This window comes from Athene cunicularia (genome assembly GCF_003259725.1).
Source record: "Athene cunicularia isolate RWA chromosome 2 unlocalized genomic scaffold, athCun1 chr2_part1, whole genome shotgun sequence".
Lineage (NCBI taxonomy): Eukaryota > Metazoa > Chordata > Aves > Strigiformes > Strigidae > Athene > Athene cunicularia.
Window position 1 is genome coordinate 149,781,863 of NW_020799095.1, and position 24,784 is coordinate 149,806,646.

The 24,784-nt window shown below is 37.8% G+C and overlaps 1 protein-coding gene across 1 annotated transcript in view; it reads right to left on the reverse strand.

Moving 5' to 3' along the window:
* PTK2 (protein tyrosine kinase 2) overlaps positions 1-14,012 on the reverse strand; it is a 206,922-nt gene extending 192,910 nt beyond the window's left edge. The window contains exon 1 of the mRNA XM_026842588.1: positions 13,954-14,012. The gene's annotated coding sequence lies outside the window, so the exon portion shown is untranslated. The remainder of the gene's footprint in view (positions 1-13,953) is intronic.
* Between the last annotated feature and the right edge of the window lie 10,772 nt (positions 14,013-24,784).

A 24,784-nucleotide genomic window follows, 5' to 3' on the forward strand; every position in this document is an offset into this window, starting at 1 on the left:
TATTTTGTGCCTTAATCTGCTGCTCTATTTAATCAATTTAATGCACAGTAAAAACTTGATTTGACAAAACTGAACGCATTATTTCTCTCTGCCTCTGGCATGAAACAGATTAAGACCACCAGAAATACTTGCAGAAAGATTTAAGATTCATTACATCTTAGGTGGCAGATAAACATTAGATATGCTGGAACTCTATATTCTGTAGACTAAATACTGTGTCTAAGAGCTGTGGGGTTTTAGTTAACGCTGCAATTACCTCCCCAGCAGCTAACTCAAGCTGCACTTCCTACACAAGCCACGACTGTGATTTCTACAGTCAAAGCTCACAAAACATTATTTCATACAACAGACTCCACAGACACTAGGGAAAAAGAACAAGGACAGCAAAGACAACTCTCAATTTATATATGCTTTATATCTCCTGTGTAGATTCTTGGCCAAAGCCAGGTTGGATAAATTTGTGGGTCAGAACAGAATGCATTCTAGGACCAGGTCCCTGCTGTCTCATCTGAGATAAACAGTTTACAACCCTACCCCAAAAATTATCAAGGTTCAGTTTAAACTAATTAGATTATCTACAAAAATATCAAAAAACAATGACAGAAAGCTGCCGTGTAAGAATGTTTAGAGGTCCAGAAAAGGGTTTGAAGCTGAAAGTTAACTCATGCTACAGAAGACACATCTAGAGTCAGGCCTGTCTGGCAGCCCCAGAGCTGGCGGTACCCACATGGTCCTGGGGCGAGACTGGAGCTGGTTCTCCAAGAAGCAGCTCTTGTCATCCCAGGGCCAAGGCTACAGCACGACAGCACTATTTGTACTGTGAAGCGAACACTTCTGCCTTCAGGGCTGTCAAACCAATTTTCCTCACAAATAAGTAACAAGGCAATTTTAAGGGCAGCAGCAGGGAAAGGAATCCTGACAAAGTGCTGTTCTCAAAACATGCTCATTACTTTCTTAGCTGAAAAATCACTACGTGCCTTAGTCACCCCAACCTACCTTATACTGACATATATTTGAGTACTACAGAGTATTACAGGTGTATTTAAAAATAGATTAAGTCTATCATGATTTTGTATCTAGACATGACTTCTTAGAAAAAAAACTAGTATTTTTCCAATACAAAATGCATCTATTAAAAGTCAGTCGGTACTATTTCTGATGATGGCAGTAAGAAACAGTTTTGTTTTACTTGAAAAAGTACATAGTTAAATATTTCAATAACAGCTTTATGCAAAGAGATTATATAGCATGTACACTCGTACAATTACATCTTACTTGAACTTGCTTTATTCATAGATAAAATGCAATCCTAATGCTGAATACATACACTGCCAATGGGCTGCCTGTTAAGGACTCACCATAAAAGTTAGCTGTAGCACACACTGGCAGAAATAAAGAAAATCATGATGTAGTCCTTTAAGAATAAACAGAAAAGGGCCATAAAGATCCTAATTATATAAGCGTATTGGTACAGCTCTGTGTAGGTTGGACTCAGTGAACTAATATTTTCTGCACAAAGAATTCAAGACCACAAAGAAACACACAGAAGAGATGTGTGCTTTAGCCTCAGCAATCAGTGCTAGGAGGCAGTAAAACATAAATCTTTTGTACCACAATGTAATCTGTAGGAAATTACAGCAACAATAAAAGCCTGAACCAAGAAAAAACAATGTTAAGCTTTTTAAACTCTTCACTGATATTGTAGTTTTTTACCCCGTCATTCCACGTGCCTGAAAAAACAGTGCCAGCTCACCTCTTGTTCTTTCAAACAAGCGTAAATTATTTGAGGACTATTCTCTAAAAAGCTTTTCCTTTTTTCATCGTTTGTTGGGCACAGAAAAAAAAAAAAAAAAAAAAAAAAAAAAAAAAAAAAAAAAAAAAAAACAGAAAAAAAAAAAAGCTATCCAGCTCCTGATCCAACTTGGACAAAGTCAGATGCCACCAAATCCAACAAATGAAGAAGAAAGTATTAAACTTGGCCACAGTGATTATCTAGAACTGAACTGACAGTTGTTTCACACACTTTCAACCTCTGTAACATAAAGGTGAACATTTTTTAATTACACTATGGTCTAGTATTCAGTTTCTCATGTATGAAGTGTCAGATAACCCCCCAATGCAGTTATTTAGAATACACTGTAATAGTACCTTCTATCTCCCATAATGTACAGAATATGTAGACAATGCTTACTAAAAATTAAAATCAATCTAAATATTAAACCAACATTAATTTAAAAAAAAAAAAAACAATCTCTTTTCACCAATCTTCCCTCTCTGAATTGCTGGTGAAGGAATCCTAAAACTCACCCTCAAAAAAATAATCATTAGAGTTCAACCTTGAAGCATAAATGAGAAAGAAAATGGCTTAAGTTCCAAATTCAAAATCTTATTCAAATTTCCAGTAATTATTACAAAGAGACTCATTTTCAGTGCAAGCTGTTTCAAGATCTAAACAGGTTCAGTGTAGAAGTTAATTTAAATTTGCTCAAAAACATTAAAGTAATTCTGGCACAAAATCATCCAGCTACTGCACAAGGATGCCAGTATTTCAGGAACTTCTGAACAGATATATTTTCTGCTGATATGCAGAAATAAATCAAATTAAAGAACTGTAGTGTGTACTTATTCCAGTGTCAGCTCTGGTACAGTTAATATTTATTTTGTCATTCTACAAATTAAGCATTTGTGACAGTACAAAGGAATTTTGGGATGCATATGCTAACAACATGTCACAGAACTGGAGTTGAAATAATTTCTACTTTGTATTTGTCTGCTGCAGCCCCACATAAGAAGAAATGTACAAGTTCTTAATAACAACACTGAGAGCTCAGAGCAAACTGGAGGAAAACCCAAAGAATGAAAGAATTCCTTTCAGTCTAAACGACAGGGATGTTAACCCTGCTGCCACATGAATGCAATTTAAGGAAGTCCATTTATCTCCTTTCTCCCAATTCCTGAATCACAGAGCAGCAACGTGAGGCTGGAAGAAAACCTATGGAGTGTGTCTCCATGTCTATAGCTAAGAGAAAAGCCACAGAAATCCTCTAGAAAAATTTGGGGTAAACTGGGCAACTCTGACCTCCAGAGAAGAGGGCAGTAACTTTTTATATCACAGTAACAGATCTGGCTGGACTAGGTCCGTCAGTGGCATAAAGCATTCCTCAGTAACCCAGACAGGCTGCTATCAGTGAATCTGAGAATAGGTTGGGTTGGGAGGGACCCTTCAAGATCATCTAAGTCCAACCCCCTTGCTGTGGGCAGGGACAACTTTCACTAGATCGGGCTGCTCAAAGCCTTAGACCAGCCAGACTTTGAACACCTCCAGCAATGGGGCGTCCACAACTCTGGGCAACCTGTTCCAGTGTCCCACCACCCTCACAGTAAACGTCTCCTCTATACCCAATCTAAATCTACTGTCTTTAAAATCATTGCCCCTTGTCCTGCCATTACAGGCCCTGGTAAAAGCATCTCTCTCTGACCTTCTCATAAGCCCCCTTTCTATACAGAAAGGCTGCTATAAGGTCTCCCTGGAGCCTTCTCTCCTCCAGGCTGAACACCCCCACCTCTCTCAGCCTGTCCTCACTGAAAAGGTTCCATCCCTCTGACTGTTTTCGTGGCCTCCTCTGGACCCACTCGAGCAGGTCCACAACTTTCCAGTGCTGAGGACCCCAGAGCTGGACACAGTGCTCCAGGGGGGTCTCACAACAGCGGAGTAGAGGGGCAGAACCTCCTCCCTCTACCTGCTGGCCACACTTTGGATGCAGCCCAGGATACAGTTGGCCTTCTGGCCTGCAAAACACACACTGGTCAAATGTATAATCTTTTAGAACAGACTCACACTACAAAACATTTTTTTCCATAGCTGGAAACCTGTATCTGCTACTGCTCTTGAAGGACCTGATACAGTCCTAAGGCTTTCCCCTCCTGAGTTCTTCCAAAACTGGAACTCTAGACACCATTAATTCCTTCTGCAATCCCATTTAGCCATATGAATCCCATTCCCTTAATGGATGTTTTTATAAGTTTTCAGACTTATTCTTACCTCAGCAGCTACAAAGATCACTTTGCTTTTTACAGTAAAGGAAAACTGAAAGCAAGTCCAGAAACCGTCTGAATTTAAAAAGCAAGACTAAGATACAAATGAATGGGCACAGCATGGTATACCCAAGGCTATCCAAGATCACAAGACTGCCTTACACACTTCAACACTATTTTACCTTCTTAAAAATCTTAAAATACTTAAATACATTGTCTTGAAATAAGGATTTCTTTAAGCATCAAGAAACTTTTCTGAGTAGATTAACAAAGCACTATTTACCATACACTCAACAGCATCACAGTGTTCAGAAAAACTCTGAGCGAACATGACCATAGAGAGAAGGGAAGTGTGATTTCATAGATGGTGGCTTGCAGTGGTTTCATCCTGTCCAAGGAAGTTTCTGTGCAGGGAAGAATGGCATCACCTGGCCCAAACTACCTCTTACAGACAACATACACGAGAAGCCATGAGACAGACAGTGTGAATGATAAGAGTGTGGAATTTCTGAACATTTTACATGCAAATAACGTTACTTTCGTATTAGAAAACTTGGTAGCAGTACCTTATTTCTTCCTACTTTGTTCTACCCTTATTTTTCCATCATCTACAAGCATTTCAAAGCTTAACTTGCACAGCAGAACTAGCTAGTCTCAAGTTCGTGAGACAAGTTAGTATGTGAACCACATATGTAAAATCTACAGTAATTTGTAATTCAGATGCCTTGCTCTCAGAACCACCTTGTGGAGTATGGAGTTGGAGATCAATTAACCACAACTCAGAAGTGCCCTGAAGCTTAAAAACCAGCAATGCACAAATCAATATTTAATTAGTAGTCAGAGCAGGAGCTAAGAATATAACAGAAGTTATCTACAAAGTGTATATATTATAAACCACGAAGTGAAATAAATATCAATGTGCACTACCCACAGCCTCAGCAATTAAATACTATTAATATTTCAATGCAATTTTTTAAATATATCCTGCTTTTGTCAAAAAATTGGGAACAATCACCCTATTTAGGCTACAAATGGCACTTATCTGCCATTATTTGGATAAACCAAAATTCCAAAATCAAATTTTTTCCACATATTTCTTTTTCTACAGCAAGGAATAAAGTAGGCTTGGAAAGGTTTCCTTGTCCTTGAGCTGCTCACATCCCTGAGTGTTTCCCTCTTTAAATTTCTGCATTCTTCAGAAATTTGAGATAAGGCAGACAAATCAAGGTGTGTCTTTGCTTCAACACAGATTTTAGGCAATTTTAACAATACAACAAAGGAGTAAAAATAAGAAAACGCAAAAGTTACCAGATTTTCCTGAAGAGACTGCATATGGTCTCAACTAGCCATCAGATCAACTATACAGAAAACATGGTTACTGAAGAGATGAAACCCAATATTAACTAAAATGTGCCAACTTGCAGAAATTCTGCATTGCTACCACTTAAGAGGACTAAGAAAAATAATAGTTCTACCATTCCCAAAAGCAACAAGTCTTTTGTTCAGTTTCTACAATCTTCTATAATTGACTATAACTTCCACAAGAGCAAAAATTCTAGACCCGAGGCCAAGCTTTGGGCCTTCCCTTTAAACTACATTTCAAATATTCACAGGTTCCCGCTAACGTCTCTTGAAAAATTGAAAAAAGAGGAAAAGGGTTTGCACTGGAGACAAATTTTAAGTAAACCCTCCCAAACTCACCCAAATAACTTAGAAAAATCTTCCTTACAAAAATATTTTACAGTTCAAATGCAAATTGAGGGATTAAATATCTTCTCTAAAAATACAAACCAGGTGAGGAGCTTGAATAAAGATGGGTTTTTAATCTTGTTCTTGAAAACAGATGAGCCTTCTGATTGAATGCAACCCTCCCTCCCACCTTAACACTGTCACACTTTGCCCACTAAGAATAAGGAGATGCACAACTTGCATTAGAAAAGCATTAGATGCTAAAAGAATAATTAACTCTGTATTTGTGCATTTCAGCTAATTTTTAAATCCATGATGCTCCCCTGAATGTGGCTATCACAGATTTTCTTTTATGATGACACCTTCAAGTGGGAGGTTTAGTTAGAAAAGCTAAAACAGCATCTTCTGACCCATATTACTCATACTGCCTGTACACAGTTACCACAGTGATGGCAGCAGCGTTCTGTGCAGGTTTTTCTGCTGCCATCACTATGGATACAGAGACCATCAGTATATTAAGCAATATAACTTAGTGTTTTCCTTTCTTTCTCTTTTCCAGGGGAGAGTTGCATTTATGTTACATCTCCAAAGCTCTTTGTTATGAAAAGCAACATCCAAAATATTGATTTATTGTATTACTATCAGGATTCAGTAATTTTTATGTCAATGGGACTTTGGATTTAGTACAGAACTCTTAATTCTTATCCTATTCCTTCAGGAAGGATAAGAGTAACTGGTGAAAGAGTCACATCATATACATATGTTTACACACACCCCAAGCAAATCTTCCAGGTAGCTTTGGCTTGGCTTCTCTTCAAACCTTATGAACAGGAAATCTCTGAATCAAAGCCCAGATTTTACCACCACCACCACCAGATGTCCCATTCTTCATTGACTACCTACATCTACACAAGCGGGCTTCTTAAAATAAAAAAATAGTAAAAAAAAAAGAAAAAGTCATCCAAAAAAGCTTCCCCCCCCCAACCACCTTCATACAGGGTCACATCTATTTAGGACTTAGCACAGAGCTAGAAGCACAAGGCTATGGCTGAATACAAATATAGCCTGTGCTCAGGAAATTTTTTTAAGGTATCAAAGAAGGATTAATGCATAGCCCCTAATACCATGCAAAACGGAGGTTCAAGTTAATATCCTGTTTGCTTGTCTGGTTTTCAAAATATAAAAAAAAATATGTAAATGCTTCTAAGGTAAATTATTCACCACAATAAGAGCTCAACACAAATTTAGATGTAAGGTGATTTTTGTAAGAGTTAGCATACATTAAAGGCAGAGAAGTACAACCTGAATTGTTCTGCTTAAAATAACTATGATGCAACACAGTTCAGACTCCCAGGAATATTACCACTAGGCAAAACTACACAAAGAGACTTTCAGAAACAGGAGAAAGCTAAAGCACACTGAATATTATACTATGAGAAAAAATCTTCCACTCCTTTTGGACACTGTTCTCGTAGAGATCATTTAGACTAGAGGAACAGGCCGAAAGGAAGAACTCAATGATCACAGCTGCCTCAGTTCCTCTGGACCTTAACACCTACTACGATTCTGCCAAGCTTTTATCATCCTATCCTGAAAGTTAAAACTGAGTAGACTGATCCTGAAAGAGGGAAATGACAACACAACCACCTGCTTACAATACATACAAATAGAACCTGGAATGCCAAACTTGCCTGGAATGCAAACATGCCTGTTGACAACCATGACTTTTTAAGTGCCCTTTTCCTTTCCACATTCTAAATATGATTTTATTAAAATAAGAAATGATCTTTTATTTTTCAATGGGAATCTTGGTTAGCACTTTAAAGACAAACCTTCCACGATACAGCTGGGAGCGGACTGTGTTACAATATACCTTCCACATGTTGTTAAAGGTCAGTATTTCAGTGATACCTGAAACAGCTATTAATAACTTCTGGTAAGTGATCAAGGCTCCCTCTTGGTACAGAGCATTACATCTCATTTAATGGTGCAATTATAGACTCGTATTGCCTTCTCATGCCCTCTTCATCCTCCTTAATAAAAAAACACTGTCCAAGCTGCATTTGTCCAGATTCTTGCCCAGGGAATTCAAGTTGCCTGCTTTACTTATTGCCACAGGAACAAAAAAAAAAAAGACTGATTCATAACTACCAATAAGAAATGAACAAAAGAAATCACATCACTTCTGACAGTCATCTATACCCACGATAGCAGTATATGTGGACAGTACACAGTATAATAAAAAATAAACCACCATTCCCACCAATTCCTGCTACTGTAAATGGATTTAATGAAATTCAAGCACATGAAAACACAGCATTATTTCCAAAACTTAATAGCTCCAAACGAAAATGGCATCTAAAGAATTATGATGCATTATAAAGACTAACACAACTCAAGGTTTCAGACAAAAGAATCAACAAACCAAATTATCTACCAGCATCTAGACATAAAGGGGAGTCAGGCTGAAACGACATATACTAGCTGTTCACACATAACCAGTTATGTGTCTTACAAATACATGAGAAGGAAAGACATCATATCAGAGGCTTTTAACACTGTATTGCATGATTTTCTACCAGCTTTACAACTAACACACCTTGCGTATACAAAATGAGATTACTAGCAAGACAATAATATCACAGAAAATCTGGAGGGTTTAGTGAATCAAAAATGAACAAGAACTATTCAGACTACTGAAAGAAGGGGATAAATAAATAAAATACTAATATCATGGTGAGACTTGTGTACAAGGTGTGCCAGACATAAGGAAGACAAGTAACCTTCTCACTTTATACACTAGTGACAAGGGTTAAGCTAGAGTATCAGGTCCCATTTTGAGCACAACACAGTATTTATAAGTCCTGAATTTCCTGAGGAGTGAAATTCCCTGCATCTCAGGCACAGCTAATTAAAACATGTTTCAGGAAGTGTACTCGAGACTGCTTCTCTTCAGAGGAAGTTCTCCATGAACATCTGCCAGGAAACAACCCTGATCTTTCCTTTGCTACAGCACACGCAAGCCAACCTTGGCAACCCCTGGGTTGTCACTTGTTGGTCCTGCTGCTTATCATGCTGGTCAGTAGTTTTTCCACAGCATTTTATGACTTGTCATTATGTCTGTATCCACTAATTTTCCTTCTTTTATAAGGACATTCATTGCAACCTTATCTACAACTAAAACTCAAGATTCTACACCAGTAACAACCACTATCACAAAGGTTAACAGGAAGTCTGGCAAGCCAAACTTAGCTTACAGGTAAAAATTGAACTTTTCAAGCCTTGAAAAGATTATGGTCTGGTTCAAGTTGTGGTCTTTTTGATGCTCTCAAAATTCTTCAAGTTGCTTTTTTGTGAGCGGGAAGGTAACAGCCTTTTCAAGCTGCAAGACTGATGTGGAGTTGATTCACCAAGTATCTGAAATCTGGACATAGTGGAAAGTTAAGAAGTCCACCACCTAGCAGTGAGGAGCTTTGTGAATGAATCAGAATATCCTGCTGCTTTTAGAAACTTTCCTAGCCCAGCGTTAAACAGACTTGTGCATTTCCTGAAGCAAATAACAGGCAGTACAGATTGTAACCCATTAACCAAAATACAGGATCACAGGAGAGTTATACGTTACCAGCGAGCAAGTGACGGTTCTCACAGAAACAGAGCTACAGCAAACTACTGCAAATAGAGCCCTGCATTCCCAAAAGCTCCAAGTCTATTTTTAGGGAAGTGATAAATACTTTAGTGGGATGGAACAGAATAGCCGTAGCGAAACAGAATTGGTTTTGCTTTTTAGACCAATAAAATGAGTTGCATTCACCTTCATTACAATGATAAATCAGAGCCTACCACTGTAACAGCTAGAAACACATGTACAGGCATGCTTGACTTCAGACACAGGAACTACTCTTACTGATTTGAACACGTCAACATGCTGGCACAAATCTCAACAGGTATGTAGCTGCAGGGCCAGGACAAAAGAAAAAATTAATTGCCCCAAGACAAGAGCAGAGTATTCTGTAAAAAGGTCTCAACATTTCCAAGCTGAAACAATGCTGCAAACATACAGGCTAATGTCCTGATGTATGGGGAAAAACTTCATGGATATCTAACCCAGTCAATCGTTCAGAAATCTGAAATATAAGCAGCCTGGAAAGCAGGAGCAGCAGCATGACATGGCTATTTCTGGCATCATCAGAATGTACTACTACAGATCCATCCAAGTCGTATTACAAAGGAGTACTATTTACAGAGTCAAACTTTGTTTTCTGCTTTGTATTTCCCTATTTGCATTTATCAGAAGGGCTAGCAACCAAAACAAATTTGTTTGGGTATACAGAAGACCTCTGGCACCTCCAAGTTTTAGAATGAAGTAGGGTTTTAGTCTATCTCAGTAACATATTCCAAGATAATCCAGGCAGGCTGTGGTTTTATTAAACTCCACTGAGGGGATAAGACAATTAAGAAGAGTATCACAAGCATTGAAATTTATTTCCCCCAGCCCACTTACTTCTATGTAAAAGACAACAGTTGCCTGGGGCCATGCTGAAGAACAACAGCTATGCCAAGCAAAGGCCAGGACAGAGTCCAGGAAGGTATTAGACACCACATGGCATGGTTTGTGATCCTTACATTCAAGTTCATTGCTTTTAAAACACTAGTGATGCCTGCCAGTACAGACAGAGCACAGAGCCCTTCACAGCAAGGACCCAGCCAGAGAGAAGAATGTGTTCTGCACTGAACCGCTGGTGAACTCACACACACTTGTGAACCCAGCCTGCTCGGAAGAAGTTGAAGTTCACTATAACCTTGCTGGAAAAGTAAATCTTTCTCCACTGACCCAAAAGTCCAGAATCATAAACCAGATAGCAAGCCCAACAAAATTCCACTTTTGGAAGCCAGGAGGAGCTATGAGCACATAGGTGTTATTGGCAAGAAGCAATAAAAATTAATTATCTTGACACTTAAGAACAGAGTGCTTATTCTTTACAGTTTTAAGTACAAACTGAAATCTTTTGAAACAGATTTTGTATCAAGGGAAAAAGCACTGAACGTATTAAAACAAGATTACAAGCATAACATCCAAAATACACAGAAATCACAGATCTTTAATGCTTTCATCAGGAAGCGTTTCTCACTGTAAGAGATTAAAAGGAACATTAATTTATCAATCCACCACACTGTTTTTAAATGAGTGCTATGTTGGATACAAGGTTGTTCATTAAATACTAGTTTAATTTCAGCTGAAATAAAACCATGAAGTTGGAAAGCATCTGATGTCACTTGCTGTAGGGATACACAATCAGAACATCATCTTTTGGAAGCTGCTTCTCAGGTGGAAATGCTAGCAGCACCTGCTGCCAATGGCTGAAATCTTGGAAAACACACACACAATGAACACACGTACAATTACGTGTACTTTTACCCCTGCACCAATTCAGTGCATAAAGACTGGCCTGAGGAGTAAATCAGAATTATAAAGCTAAACAGAACTGTTGCTCATGATCCCTCCCTATGGATACACATGTTCTGCATTCACTAATAAATAATCAGAGTAAATAATCAGCATTAGTAAGACAATACTTTATGAGCTGAAGCAACTAAGTGTCATCATCCATGTATTCAGGGTTTCTGGATGATGTTAGCAGAGTCATTTAGTCAAGTTTTGCACAATCACCATGCTTTTCTCTTTTGTGGACACATGCCTGGATACCTGGGAGGTTAAACACAGAACTGCCAAGTACTTTCAGGTGCTATTCAAATCAGTAAGAGATCTGCTTTGAGTGCAAGTTTCAGATGTTCCAACAAAAAACGGCATGTCTGTGCAGGGTCCTAAACTTGAAACTTTTGATCCTAAATTCTGTGAGTCCATCCAATACAGATACTAATGCCACTTTAAGATGAACAGGTAAAGCCAGCACTACCATGGTAAACTTTACAGGAAAAATCCAGCCTGTAAGACAAGGGCTTGAAGAGTGCAGTGAATACACAAGTATATTTTTGGTACCAAACAAGGTAGTGGTTCTGTGGAACAAGGTACATGACATAACATCACATAACAAAAAGACTATCGTAATACACATGAGAGCTTACATTTTTGCAATATGAATAAAAGACTTACAATAACAGTTTATAAAGCAGCTGGGTAAACAAGAGATTCAGACAATTTTTCTGTTATTTCCACTGGAACTGTCATTCCAATAAAAAAATACACATACTTCAAATGTAAACCTGACAAGTCAGAAGTACTCGCAATTTACATTTAAGATCTTTTGCTGTTTCTTCTTATTTGCCATTATATTTCACAGTTTTGTTATTCACAGGGCTGGTTTTCTATAGTCTTATCTAGGAAGGTACTGCAAGATATTTACCTAACAAACTAATAAATACTTAGTTGTCATGGTTTTACCAGGATATGACTCACTTCAGCCTTTTACAAACCATGTATTCCAAAGAACAAACGGCTTCAGTTCACAAAACATACAAGTGTGCTTTTTTGCCTATGACATCACAACAGTCGTAGCTGTTCTTTTTAAAAGGTCAAACAAAATGAAAGGAAGCATTAAAAAACCCTGAAATCATAGGTCTGATTTATAGGTTTTTATAGATTATAAACTGAAAGGGGGGGGACAGCCTGTTTTCTGGATTTCGCACACTATTAGTTTTCCATGTTCAGCAAATATTTTTAAAATGTCAGAGTTTCTATCTGAATCACAATTCGGAAATAAAACAATATATAAGGCAACAAATTTTAGTCTTAATTGGGAAAAGTATCAGTATTTGTGCTTTTAATTCAAACTGAAGTACTTTGGGGTTTTTCCAGTTTGGGTGACAAAACTGAAAGCTACTGGGTTTTAAACCACTCAACTTATTCCTTGCAGTGGTGAAAGTAGATGGAATTCCTTGGAAAAAACGAACTGCATAATGCAAACAAATATCACCCCATACCAAAAAAGGGAAGGGAGAAATCAGAAAGGAGAAGCAATTAGCAAATAAACTTGAAAACTTGTTTAAAAAAGGCTAACACCCAGACCACTCCAAGTAAGAAGCAAAAAAACCTACCGAAGAATAAAGACATCTATCTACCCCTGCAAACTTAGACAGTCAGGAGATGCTAAGTGACACTCTGTTGTTTCTTGAAGGTGAAAGTATGGAGAGATCCTGGAGAGGCAATGCTCTGAAGTTGAACTGTTAAGAGAGCTGTCTGAAATCCCATCAGGGGCCTAGTCCACATAAAATGATAGCAGCCACATCTCCTGTGTTCTCAAGTGCATAACAGCCCAGGCTAGGAGAATGTTAACATAATCTATAAACAGGTGATATAAAAGTTTTAAATAAGGCTCTCCACATCAGGAAGTTAGACAGAGAAGTGGTCTTGAAGTAGCAGGAAATTAATTTTGTTACCTGCCAAAGCCTAAGCGATAGAAAAAAATAATGTAATACAGGCTCCCAAACCACCAACCACAGGGAAGGCTGCAGAAAGGAAAAAAGAATACACCCCACAAACCAGAAAAGGAAAAAAAAAGTATCCAACAAGTTTTTCTAGCCATGCTCAAATATAAGAATATTCCAAACATCCTATATGTTAGCAGCAATAAAAGCAGAAGTCAGAAATAACAAGTATACTGTGGAATAAAACTGAACTTTACAAATATAACCATTCACTCTGGGAAAAGGGAGGGCCACAAGGAATCAGAAAAATAGGAGACCAGAAATAGATTCCTGTAATACAAAGAATACCGCGGTTACCCAACTTCTCTTCTCTTGCTTTTAGCTAAACTACTTAAGACTAGGCCAAGTGCCTCCTACAGTGAAGATTTTAAGACAATTTTTTACATACTAGAGAAAAGCAGAATATGAGACTATCATTAACATTTTGCTCCAAAATCAGCATATGGCTCTGGTTAGACAATTTCCAGCTAAGTAGTTTTTGTAAACTGTTTTCTCACCTACCAATTCCTCCCATGCAGGATAAATTACTTGCTGCACAGGTCTACCCACCTCTGTACCCCTCAGGCTGAACTGAATGGCCCTAAATGGGATGTCAAGAGAAAGGCCAGTTCTAGGAAGCTCAGGGAGAAAAACAAACCAAGAAATTCTGTTTTAACACCCACCATTTAAAAATCAAGATTTTCAACAGTAATTACAAGGAAAAAACAATGTAATAATCTCAACTTGAACCATTTTACCCAGAATAAAACCCTGTGTAAAATTGAAATAATTAACTGTTCCACAAACCTTAAGTAGGCTTTCCAGGTCTCAGCAGCAGGTGCTCAAACTGGGATGAAACATGAAATCTGAAATGAATATTTAGAACTGATTAGGATATTTTCTTGACCTCATGTCAAAGTAGTCAAATATCCAACAAACTTAAAAGCAAATAACTGATATTCTTCCTATCAAGACAAGATAACCTTCCAAAGGAATGCACTGCAGTACACACCGTACTTACAAGTGCAGATTATTTAGCTGTAAATCCTTGGGGGTGGGGAGGGGACATGCAGAAGGAAGTTTGTGGAAGTAGAAGCCAGGGGCTTACGTTTGACTTCAAAATAGATACCTTAAAGTTGTCAGCAATCCTGCAAGTCTCATGAAAGTAAACCAGAAATTTCACGAGTTGTACGGTTTTGGTATTTTGAAGGAGAAGGGTTAGAGGATTCTGTATAGCTAACATACATTTAATGGCAACAACAATTCAGTAAGTACTGAAAACCCTGACAAGTGATTGAAAATGTTAGCAGCATCCAGATCCAGAATTAGAAAGAGTGCTTCCCTGGAAAAAAAAAAAAAGTGTGTGGGAGGAACTATTGAAATTCATTTACTGCCTCAGAGTATGCGCATCATAGGACAGCCAAGCCACTTTTTAGCTGAAGTAACAAATACATACAGATATAGCTCAACACACACACTTAACAACACAGGTCTTTCTGGACAGTGTTTTTTTCCTTAAAGGCAATGATCTATCCAAAAGAACTCCAGAGTTTAGTAACCTATAGTTGGTTTTGCTACCTCGCTATTGTTTTTGCTCTTTTGCATCTCAAACAAATATATACTGTAGGGACAAAGGCAGTACCAGCAGAAAGCCCAACCTTACATATTAAGCACTTAGAAATCAATTTTTAAGAACTGCTTCTGAACCTTTATTCACCTTCGCTACTTTTTTCCCCACACACACAAAGGCCACCAAAAGATTTCCACAAGAAAAAAGACACTGATGAGAAAGTAACACAAAGAAGTTGACAGAAATTGTATAAAGATTTTTTTTAAGCTATAATAAACTGAAAAAAATAGGAAAACCAAAATACTTAAAATTTCTACATGAAAGCACAGAAATGAGCCTCAAACACTCACCTGAAACACACATCCATACCATTGGGAAAAATATCACCGAGAACTTGAACTGCTTTTATGGTGGCATGCAAAAGGAATGGCACTGCCTCTAAATACTAATTTTAAAATTAACACAGAATCTGTTGAGTCAGCTGGCTGTTCCATTATCTCTACCAGACTGAGTGGCAAATGAGAGCTTTCCCAGAATCATGTCTGTTATGAATATTATAGAATTAGTCATGATTTGGGACAATTCATGAAAATATCAACAATTAACACAGTGGGAATGACATCATGACAAGTCCTTTATGAAAAAGGAAATCGCTCATGAGACTGTTTCTCAGGTTGATAAACCCATGCAGTTATTGATTTAAAGATGTTTTCTGATATGGCAAAAGCTACTTTTAATTTCCAAGGTTGATCATAATGACCTTTCCCCATTCTGGGAAGTTACATCAATAGCACCCTTAAAGCATTTGTTAAATACTTGTCTGTCATATCACAGGACTTACTCAAATAGAAAATCAAAAAGGAAGCACAGCTACTAGAAAAATATTACTTTAATTGCTTAGGTATCAATAATGCCAAAACTTTAAAGCATGTTAAATTTTCCACACAAGTTGTCGCACTGATTTTCAACAGAAATACCCGTGTGTGTAGAATTCCATGTAGAAACACATACTATTGTGATTTGATGTTGGAGGGCAACCCTAGAGCACAGATAAAGGGGCTCCCTTTTGCTCATTAGCTACTAAGGGAGTAATGCAGTCAGAGGCCACCCAAACACAGGATCCTTTCGTCTCTCTTACACTGACAGCCACGTCCAGCCATACCTTCCCAAGATTGGTTTTCACAGGCTACTTTTTTATTTCATCAATTACTTAGGAAGCAAGTCTGACCAGTTGTTAATACATCTTAAAACATCTAATCCTATCTGGTTTTCAGTTAAAAGATAGAGCATCTGGCTTGTAGATCTAAACCTTCATATACACTGTCTGAAATTTCAAGTTATGTCTTCCAGTATCATTCCATTCTCTCTCCAGTTTGACTTCTTCATCAAGCATACCACTGAAGACATAAGCCAATTACTCGCAACCAAGAATAAAAATATTAAAATACCTCTAGATGTGGAGATCGTTTCTCAGCTTCCTTACGTTTTCAGCTACCTTTAAAGCTCTATCGTGTTCAAGAAAATTTGTCCTCTTTGCCCTCATTGCTCCATTCATTTACTCCTCATAAATTCCTCTCCTAATCCTCTCCCAGATCCCCTATTTCCACACAGCAATTCTCAAAAAAGCTAAAGATGGACCAACTAAAGACCAACATTACTTGTTTCACTTCCCTTTCCCCCTACCTCTGATCCGCAGCACCAAAGTGAATAAACAATTTGGCATGATGCAACATTTTTATCCTTATAAAACATTTAATGTGATAAGATCTGCTCTCTACTGATGCCCCTTTGGCACTACAGCAAGTCATGGGAGATCTCCACGAAAGGTCACAGTAGACAAGAAATACTTCAAGAGCTCTGCCAGTACCACAATTTCTGGACACAAGTAACATTTTCTTTACCAGAGTTGAGATTATAATTAAGTTATCTGTGATGTTATTGTTCCTGCTAGCTGTATATATAGGTCTTTAGATACTCTCCTACATCTCTCAAACAGCTGTATATATACACATCTCCTCTACATCTTGAGTAATGAGGGTAATGAACCTGCCTGGGCACATTCAGCAGTAGCACCAAGAAGAAACCTGTGCAGAAGAATACTATGGCACAGCCCTGACCACAGTCTACCAACAAATGACTATGGCCTTCAGAAAAAAAAACAGAACAGTCAAGGCAGTTACTGAATTCTAGACTGACTCAAAGGCACTATTTGTACAGACACAATGCTGTGAAGTTTTCATAATCTTGAAACCCAGTGTTTCAGGGTAATTGGTGTACAAGTATTAACTTCATCTTAACATTGCTTAGTGGCTTGAACACCAGGAGAACACAGTCCATAAAGCAGAATTTGGAACAGATTCATTGGACCCAAACACAGATCTTAAGCACATCACCACAAAACATACCCATATGGCCACTGTCAGGCTCACCACCAGTAGTTCTAAGAAACTTTAAACCAGATTGTTATAACTTAATTGGGGGAAGAAGGGCAAACTTCAGTAATATCTCAATTCCGTATATTAAAAACATGAGGAAAATAAAAGGAGTCCATACTATCACCTCCTATTCACAAGAACCATCACACAAAATCAGCTATAAAGACAAAGATATAACAATACAGAACACAAGTTCAACATAACCCTTAAAACTGCTGTAACACAGACTCAGTTCAAAAAACGATCACATTTCAGTCAACAGCTGCACATTAAGTACTCACATTATATGCACATGGGCACCAGTTTCCCTCTCCTCATTTCAACTATGCTTCAAACCATTTCTCAAGACTCACTACTTTCATCTTGCCTTTCCAAAACTGACCTCGACTCAGCAACCCACAAAGTCTTGCTTTATTTTACTACTTCTATCAACTTCAAGAAAAAGGTATTAAAGCAAGTGTGCTTTATGTACATTTATTTTCACAATTTGCTGCGATCCTCACCCTTCCCATAATTCCACTCTGTGATCTCTTGCTTGGTATAATATGACCAATGTTCCTACTCCCACTTGAGAATACTGTAGTTCAAGATCTATTTCAACAGAAGTAACAAAGACTTTTGAAGAAAGAACTTCAATGACATCGCCATTTATCTGCAAAAAGCCACATAGATAAATACATTATAGAATGCCAGAATTTGTTTCCTAGGAAGGGAAGCTCTGGTGTTCAATACTCATAGACTATGAAACAGTTTAAAGGTTTTGTTTGCCTTTAAGAGAAGAAAAAGCTGATTCAGTTGTAAAATGAAGCCAACGATACATGCTCCTGTCTTAAAGAATTCCCTCTCCTCTTTTCATCAAAAGAGAGCAAGGCATAACACTAGCTGTTGAAAGCACTGAAACAGCATGAGACAAGCAGTACTGCCACCACACAAAGAAAATCTCCCCCTTCTATTAAGGCTGAATAAGCAGGGGCTTGTAGTCTATGACACAACTAAACTTTCACTTCATTTAAATCCCCATCTCAGAACTCATCATCTATGCTGCACACCATCTTCTTCTAAAGGTGCCTTAATGTCCTAAAGAAATCTACTTGGTTGTTTATTAATTTCACATAGGTAACAAATTTCCATTAACAAGGGAATAAAATCCAGAGGACTAAAGCTCAATTTCTTATAAAAATGAAATATTGAGGCAAATTCTAGGCAGAAGATGGAACAGAAGTGTATTTGGTGTTATATCCCACTCCTTCTTTTAACTCCACTCTTCAATTTTTACAGGAGCTCTATGTTATTTTTTTGTTTCCATCCACAACCAGAGAAGTACAAGCAATAAATTCAATCTAATATTCACAAAGCATAAAAGAAGAGAGTCAGAATATTCCCACAAGACAAGCACATGCCATATACTTTTCTCCCCCCCTATTTCTCTTATAAACTTCTGCACCACCAAATTACATGGGCAAATAAAAGGAGTATTATTCACTTCTGGAAACAGATTGATTTTCCAGATAACCACTGATTAATTAATATGCCCAAAGCAATGTATGTATATATGCACCAAGGTATATAATAACAATGCTATCCTCCTTGGAGGAAATTCCTCAAAAAAAAAAAAAAAAAAAAAAAAGAAAATATCACAGATCTTACAAAGGTAATGCTAAAAAAGAAATCCACACAAATCAGAAATTATTAGGATTATCCTGATAATGAAGATTTAGTATCTAGTCTAAGTAGATGTTTTTATAACTGCTTAAATATAATTTAATACAAATGACAAGAAAAAGGCTTCCCCTTGCCTCCACACCACATAGGGGTTTTTTAAGCACTTAAAATTTAGAGGCAGAAGCTGATGGAATTAACATTTACTGCTACTTCTGAGTTTTCAGGGAGTCTTTAAGCTAACAGGTAAAGCTAAGAGTATACATCTGTGAAACATGTGTAACCTTTTGTAAGCTGTTTGCTATGGTCTGGGGAACTAATTTTTTTAAAAAACCTATCAGATCAACAAGTTTATTCTTTACTTTCATAAGGAACATCTCAAATGCAGGGTACGTCATTAACACTGGTTTCCAGCAGAGGCTGTACTGAAAACAGCCAGCCATACCACATTTTGTCTTCCTACACGTTTTCACTACAGATTACTTAAATGTTTCCCTATCTCGGTAATGACTTACTTTGTCCATGACAAAATGCTGAGAAACATTTTTGACTTGTTTTACCACAGATTAAAGTTATAATTAAGAGGAAGCCTACTGGTGCAACATCAAAAAGCAAGCTATCATATTAAACAGTGATAGTCATGAAAAACAAGTATAGATTCACAAGAAGTTCCTCTTATTCTGAAAGCAAAGCTCAGTTTATTAACATATAATAAAATACAGTCATGCATTAAAGGGCAATACCAAAAGAAGTGAGAGAACCCATTCTCTAAGGCCACTTGCTTGCAGAGTTTAGAGGTCTTGCATGTTTTCTCCCATAAAATTTATAAGTCTGACAAAATGCCAACTAAGCTAAATGTTCTATTATGAGTAACCAGTTAATAATTCTGTTTTTCAAGCCATATTTAGGGAACACCTGCATCTACAGAAAAGCATGACAGTTTAATTTACAGAAAAGATCTTCTCTCCATGACTTTTACAGCCATAACCAAGAACAGGAGTCCACAAAGAACGTACAAGATGCTTTACCTGCAACAACTTTAAATCAAAGCTGCACAATTTCAGGCAATAGCTAACAAGATAACAGAGAGGACTTGCTTACAAGAACTTGGGAAAAACTATCAGTTGTTGGGGTTACCTTCTGACTATCAGTGTAAATCTGAAAAGAATAACTCCACACTCTTTACCGGTTAGCATCACTAAAAATCACTGCTGGATAGGACTCCAGTGGTCATTTTGTCAATCTGCCACTCCTGACATAGGGATAAACAGCATTTCCCTTCTGACAGATGTCTAATTTGTTCTTAAAGACTGTCAGCAACGAGTCCCCTCCCTGATCTAGTCCAATGGTTTGTTACTCTTAGAAGTCTTCCTCCTCAAGTAACCTAAATCTTCAGTCCTATTATTTAAAGCAACTATTCCTTGTTTTAGCCCCCATAAGCCTTTTTCATCCTTCTGGTAGCCTAATGCACATGAATAATTTAAGACTACAAGGAGATAAAAAGTTAACATCTTAATTTGTTCAGTTCTTGTGTGTTATGTTCTTCAGGTATCTTCTGCTATGAAAGCATACAAAAAGCAAGGAAACTCCTTTTCTCCAGTGCCCAAAACTGAAACAGCATTCTAACTAAAATCCTACCAGTACTGAATTCAGCAGAACAATTACTCCAAGTATTTGCCCCCTTGCTACTCCACAGTTCAGCATTTATTTTTGTGCACCAGCAGCACAAGGTTAATCACAAATGGAGCACCAAACAATCAATAACCTGCACATCCCACCTTACTCAGCTCTTGCAGAACTTGAAAACTATGTTTTGAGCAGACCTTTGAACAACAACATTCAAAATGCACTAAACACAGTAGGAAGAGAGGCGGTAGAGTTAAGAGGCACCAGACCAAGTACAGAAAACAGCCAGCTTTGCGATTTATACAAATTAAAGTGAAAATGACAAGATAATTAATAAACCAATTGGAATCTAGAAGCCTCCAGGATATAGTGCTTAAGCCTGAAATAGAAAATGAGAACTGATAAAAATTCAGAAATACTTCTTTAGCCATTAATTAACAGCATTCCCATAATGGTGCTATTAGCACAAGAACGAACAGAAACTGTAATTTGCAAAGAGCTTCACTGCAAGCAAGAGACCCTTACATGTCAGCGGTGTGTAAAGGTTTCCTGGGTGAAGGCTGGCAATGGAAAACTAGTTAAAAACATAACGAAATTAAAACAGTCTTCGATACAATTAAAAATGGAACTTAATAGATTAAACCCCTCCAACTTGTGGCTCCTCACTTGGGATGTGCATTTTATATATACATATAAAAATCAACCAGCCTTCCCTCCCCCACTCATAAACCAAAACGCAAATGCAGTTCTGAATCAGGCATCATGAAAGGTTAACAAGTACGTGAATTAACTGCAGTGGCCATGCCAAGGTTCATTCCAAGCAGCAACATAGCACCTTAAATGAACAACTCTGCTCCAACATCATAGTTTCTACTTTTCCCTGTGAGGGGTACTTCAAATCCCTCTACAGAAAACACTTCAGAATTGTCATGCGTTTATGTGCCAGCGGACAAAGCCCAAGCAAAGCACTGTCCTTATTTTAAAGGGGAATAAACAACGGCACAGCAGTTACATTAGCTAAGCCATCCAAAGGAAAAAAAATAATCCACAGAAGAAGTAGAAAGAGAATTCTTGCCTCCTGACGTCCAATACTGTGGTTGTATCAGTGTTTCCTATTTCTTTCCACCGCTGGTTAACAAAAACAGTGGTATCAGGCACGAGAGGTCCTAAGCACTGGCAAAAATACAATACTTCCACCAAGTTCTGGAACTTGCTGGGGGAAAGAGTGAAGAAAGGGAGATAAGGACTGACACAAAATTAAAGAAATATGAGGCTTAACTCTTTACAAATCGTTCAAAAAAAAATTAACTATGAAGGTACATGTTACACATGTTATTTTTGTGTGGTACTGTCCAGACTGTAAAGTTAATTATGAAGAAGTATCTCTGCCTTTAAACAGCTTTCGCTACAGAAGAGCATCAGTAAAGCAGCAAAGATCAAGGAAGAGACTGCTAAAACCTGAGGTATAAGCAGGCATAAAAGACAAGAGCATTCAGCCACAAGCAAAAGGAATTTCTGCTTGAAGAAAAGTATATTAGAAATTGCAGGGGAAAAAAATGGTAAACAGCTTGGTTAATTAACCAAATACAAAAAAGAATTGTGCTCTTTTAAACACTAATTTTATTTTTCTCATTTCTGTATTAACCTTTACTTGAAAAAAGTGAGCAAGAAAAATTCCAGTATTCTAAATCAAAACACAGACGATTTTTCCCTCAAAGAACAGAAAGATTACATCTGCCTAGTCCAAAAAAGGAAATCATGAACAGATACCTATGTCAAAATAAGAAAATGGTAGTAGATTTTATGTTTTCACACCATCTTTCATAGAAAAGGAATTTAAAAGACTGCCTAAAATCAGTAAGAGGAAATTGTCTTTTAAAGATCACAGAATTTCTGAATCTCAATACTACAGAGTATTACCGAGGACAAACTTGCCTCAGCCTTCACACTGAACAAAAAACCTGCAACAGACAGGATGAAACAGGTATTGATTGATATAAATCTCCATCACTGGGTATAACTCAGACACTGGGATCTGTAAATCTCTTACTGGTACCTTCAGCAGCAGTGATCTTGAAGGCAAAGCTAGGAAATGAAGTATCAAATGTTGATGGACCAGAGAACTTACTGGCTATTGTACATCCTACAGGTTGTAGCAGTAGACACTCCTTGCAGCACTGAGAAAGGCCTGGGCAAAAAGCTATGTACCTGGTTAAAGAGGTGCATTCAGATCTGCAAAATATAGCCTTTAGCTCATTCTGAGCTTCTGTTAAACTAGACTTTTGCTACCCCCTTGCAACCAAATTATTTTATATCCTAGCATAAAGAAAATAGGGACAAGTAGCAGGTCCTCCTTCCCATATTTAAAATAAAAAAAGAAAAAAAAGAAAAAAATAATCAGCTGCTGCTTCAAATCCTTCCCAGGAACTTCAATGAGACTAAAGGAAAAATTATCTTTGCCTTCCAAAGATAATTTACAGACTCAGATGGTCTGCTCCCTCTCCCCTCCCCCAAAACAAAACAAAAGCAGGAATTGCACATTTTCATGTGTGGGTAAACAATGAAAAACCCCAACCATGGCAGCAGGAAGCAGGAGTAGTTAGTCATTAGAGCCCTCTGACCTCTTTCTTACTGTCCCAACAGTGAGAACAGCTTCAGTCTCTGCAAAGGCAATGACAAGTGCCTCACTTAAGGACTCTTGACATATACTGTCTAAATGCTTCTAAGTTTATTGTTCATCAACATACCTAGAACAGTAACAATGACAAAGAATATGTACTCTCCCATTACTGTCTCCAGAACAACTGATGCATATGTTCTGCTTATACATTCTGGTCCAAAGGAAGGAAATTAGTCCAATGTCTTAAAATTAGTTAAATTACAGTTCCATGAGCAGTGAAAGGGTCAGGATAAAGATTAAAGACTAAACTTTAAACTGATCTATATTGCACTCTATGAAGTTGGATGGAACCCTGAAGCAAAATGAAAGAGTTGAGTCCCTGTCAGATCCCCCTCCCAGCAAAAGAAAACCCAAAAAGGTAATACTTCAGTGTAATAGGAAGCTAACAAAAACTACTGAAAACTTTTTTTTATATGCCCTTTCTGCACTGAACATGATAAAAAAGGGCAGAGGACCAATGCAGAGTTAGAGGGTGGAAAAAAGTCTTGGAGTCATAGGGGACAAAGGAAATCCAGTCCAGGAGAGTTTTACCAGTTCAGCTGTGGACTGCTGCAGATCTGAAGAAAATTTAGATGTACCCACAATTAACACTGATGCAAGTGAATCTTCAGATGTTCTCTAACAAAACCTGATGCCTTCAAGCTTTTGTTATTCACCTGTTCTATTCTGATTTTTACTTAACAGAAATTGCATTCAAGCCTTGTAAACCAGATCTCAGAAGCTATTCTCCAATTTCTTCTTAATCAACAAACCAGACACCACCAATGATCTGCATCCCCAGATTTCAAGTCTCATCTGAGCCAGAGAGCATTCAGTTGCTGCGGCTCTCCTGCCATCTCTGAAACTATTTCTTCCATACACATTATTCCCTGTGCCAGCTCCGTCCAACAACACATCCCTCTGACACCGCTTTCAAAACACCCCTTTGCAAATTTTAGTAGTTCAAACACCTTTCAGCGCAACACACCTGGGTAATCACAACTGTCTCTCTTCTGTCTGCTTTCATACAGAGAAAATCAGATCAAGCCATCTAAAGTTTTTTGTGCTTTTGGTTGTTTGATTTGAGGGATTTTTTGCACGGTTTGGGTTTTTTTTCCAGTCATTTTCTATTCATGAAGACCAAACGCTCAAAAGTCCCTGCAGCTGCAAGACTTGCATCCCAGTGTCAGTGTCACTAAATGCTGAGTAAGCACCAAACTCCTACCTTAGGAAGCATACATAGGAGAAAGAACACAAAGTCACAAAGGAATGGGGTAGGGAAAATAAAAATTTAAGCCCACAACACAGCCTGCAGGTTTTTAAGCTGTTCAGTCCCTAAATAGCCACTTTCTTCAACAGCTCATCTCATTAGCCATCAACCACAGAGCTTTCAGAAAGATCTACTTGATCATGTCCACAGATGTTCTTCCTCTCCCACACCAAAAAGACTATTTAAAACCAGATAACTGTCTACCACGTTTTCCATTAAATTTCCTATTCTGCCAACTTCATGTCTAACCGACACAATAAACCAAATTTAAGGAACGCTGTGGTGGAACACATTGAATTTCTGAGGTTCCTAAGTGGCAGTCATATACAAGTCAAGAGACTCACTTGAAATTCCTAACAGTTTACTAGCTCTAATCTTGCATTAATCTGCATCAAAATCTAAGTTTATTTCAAACACTT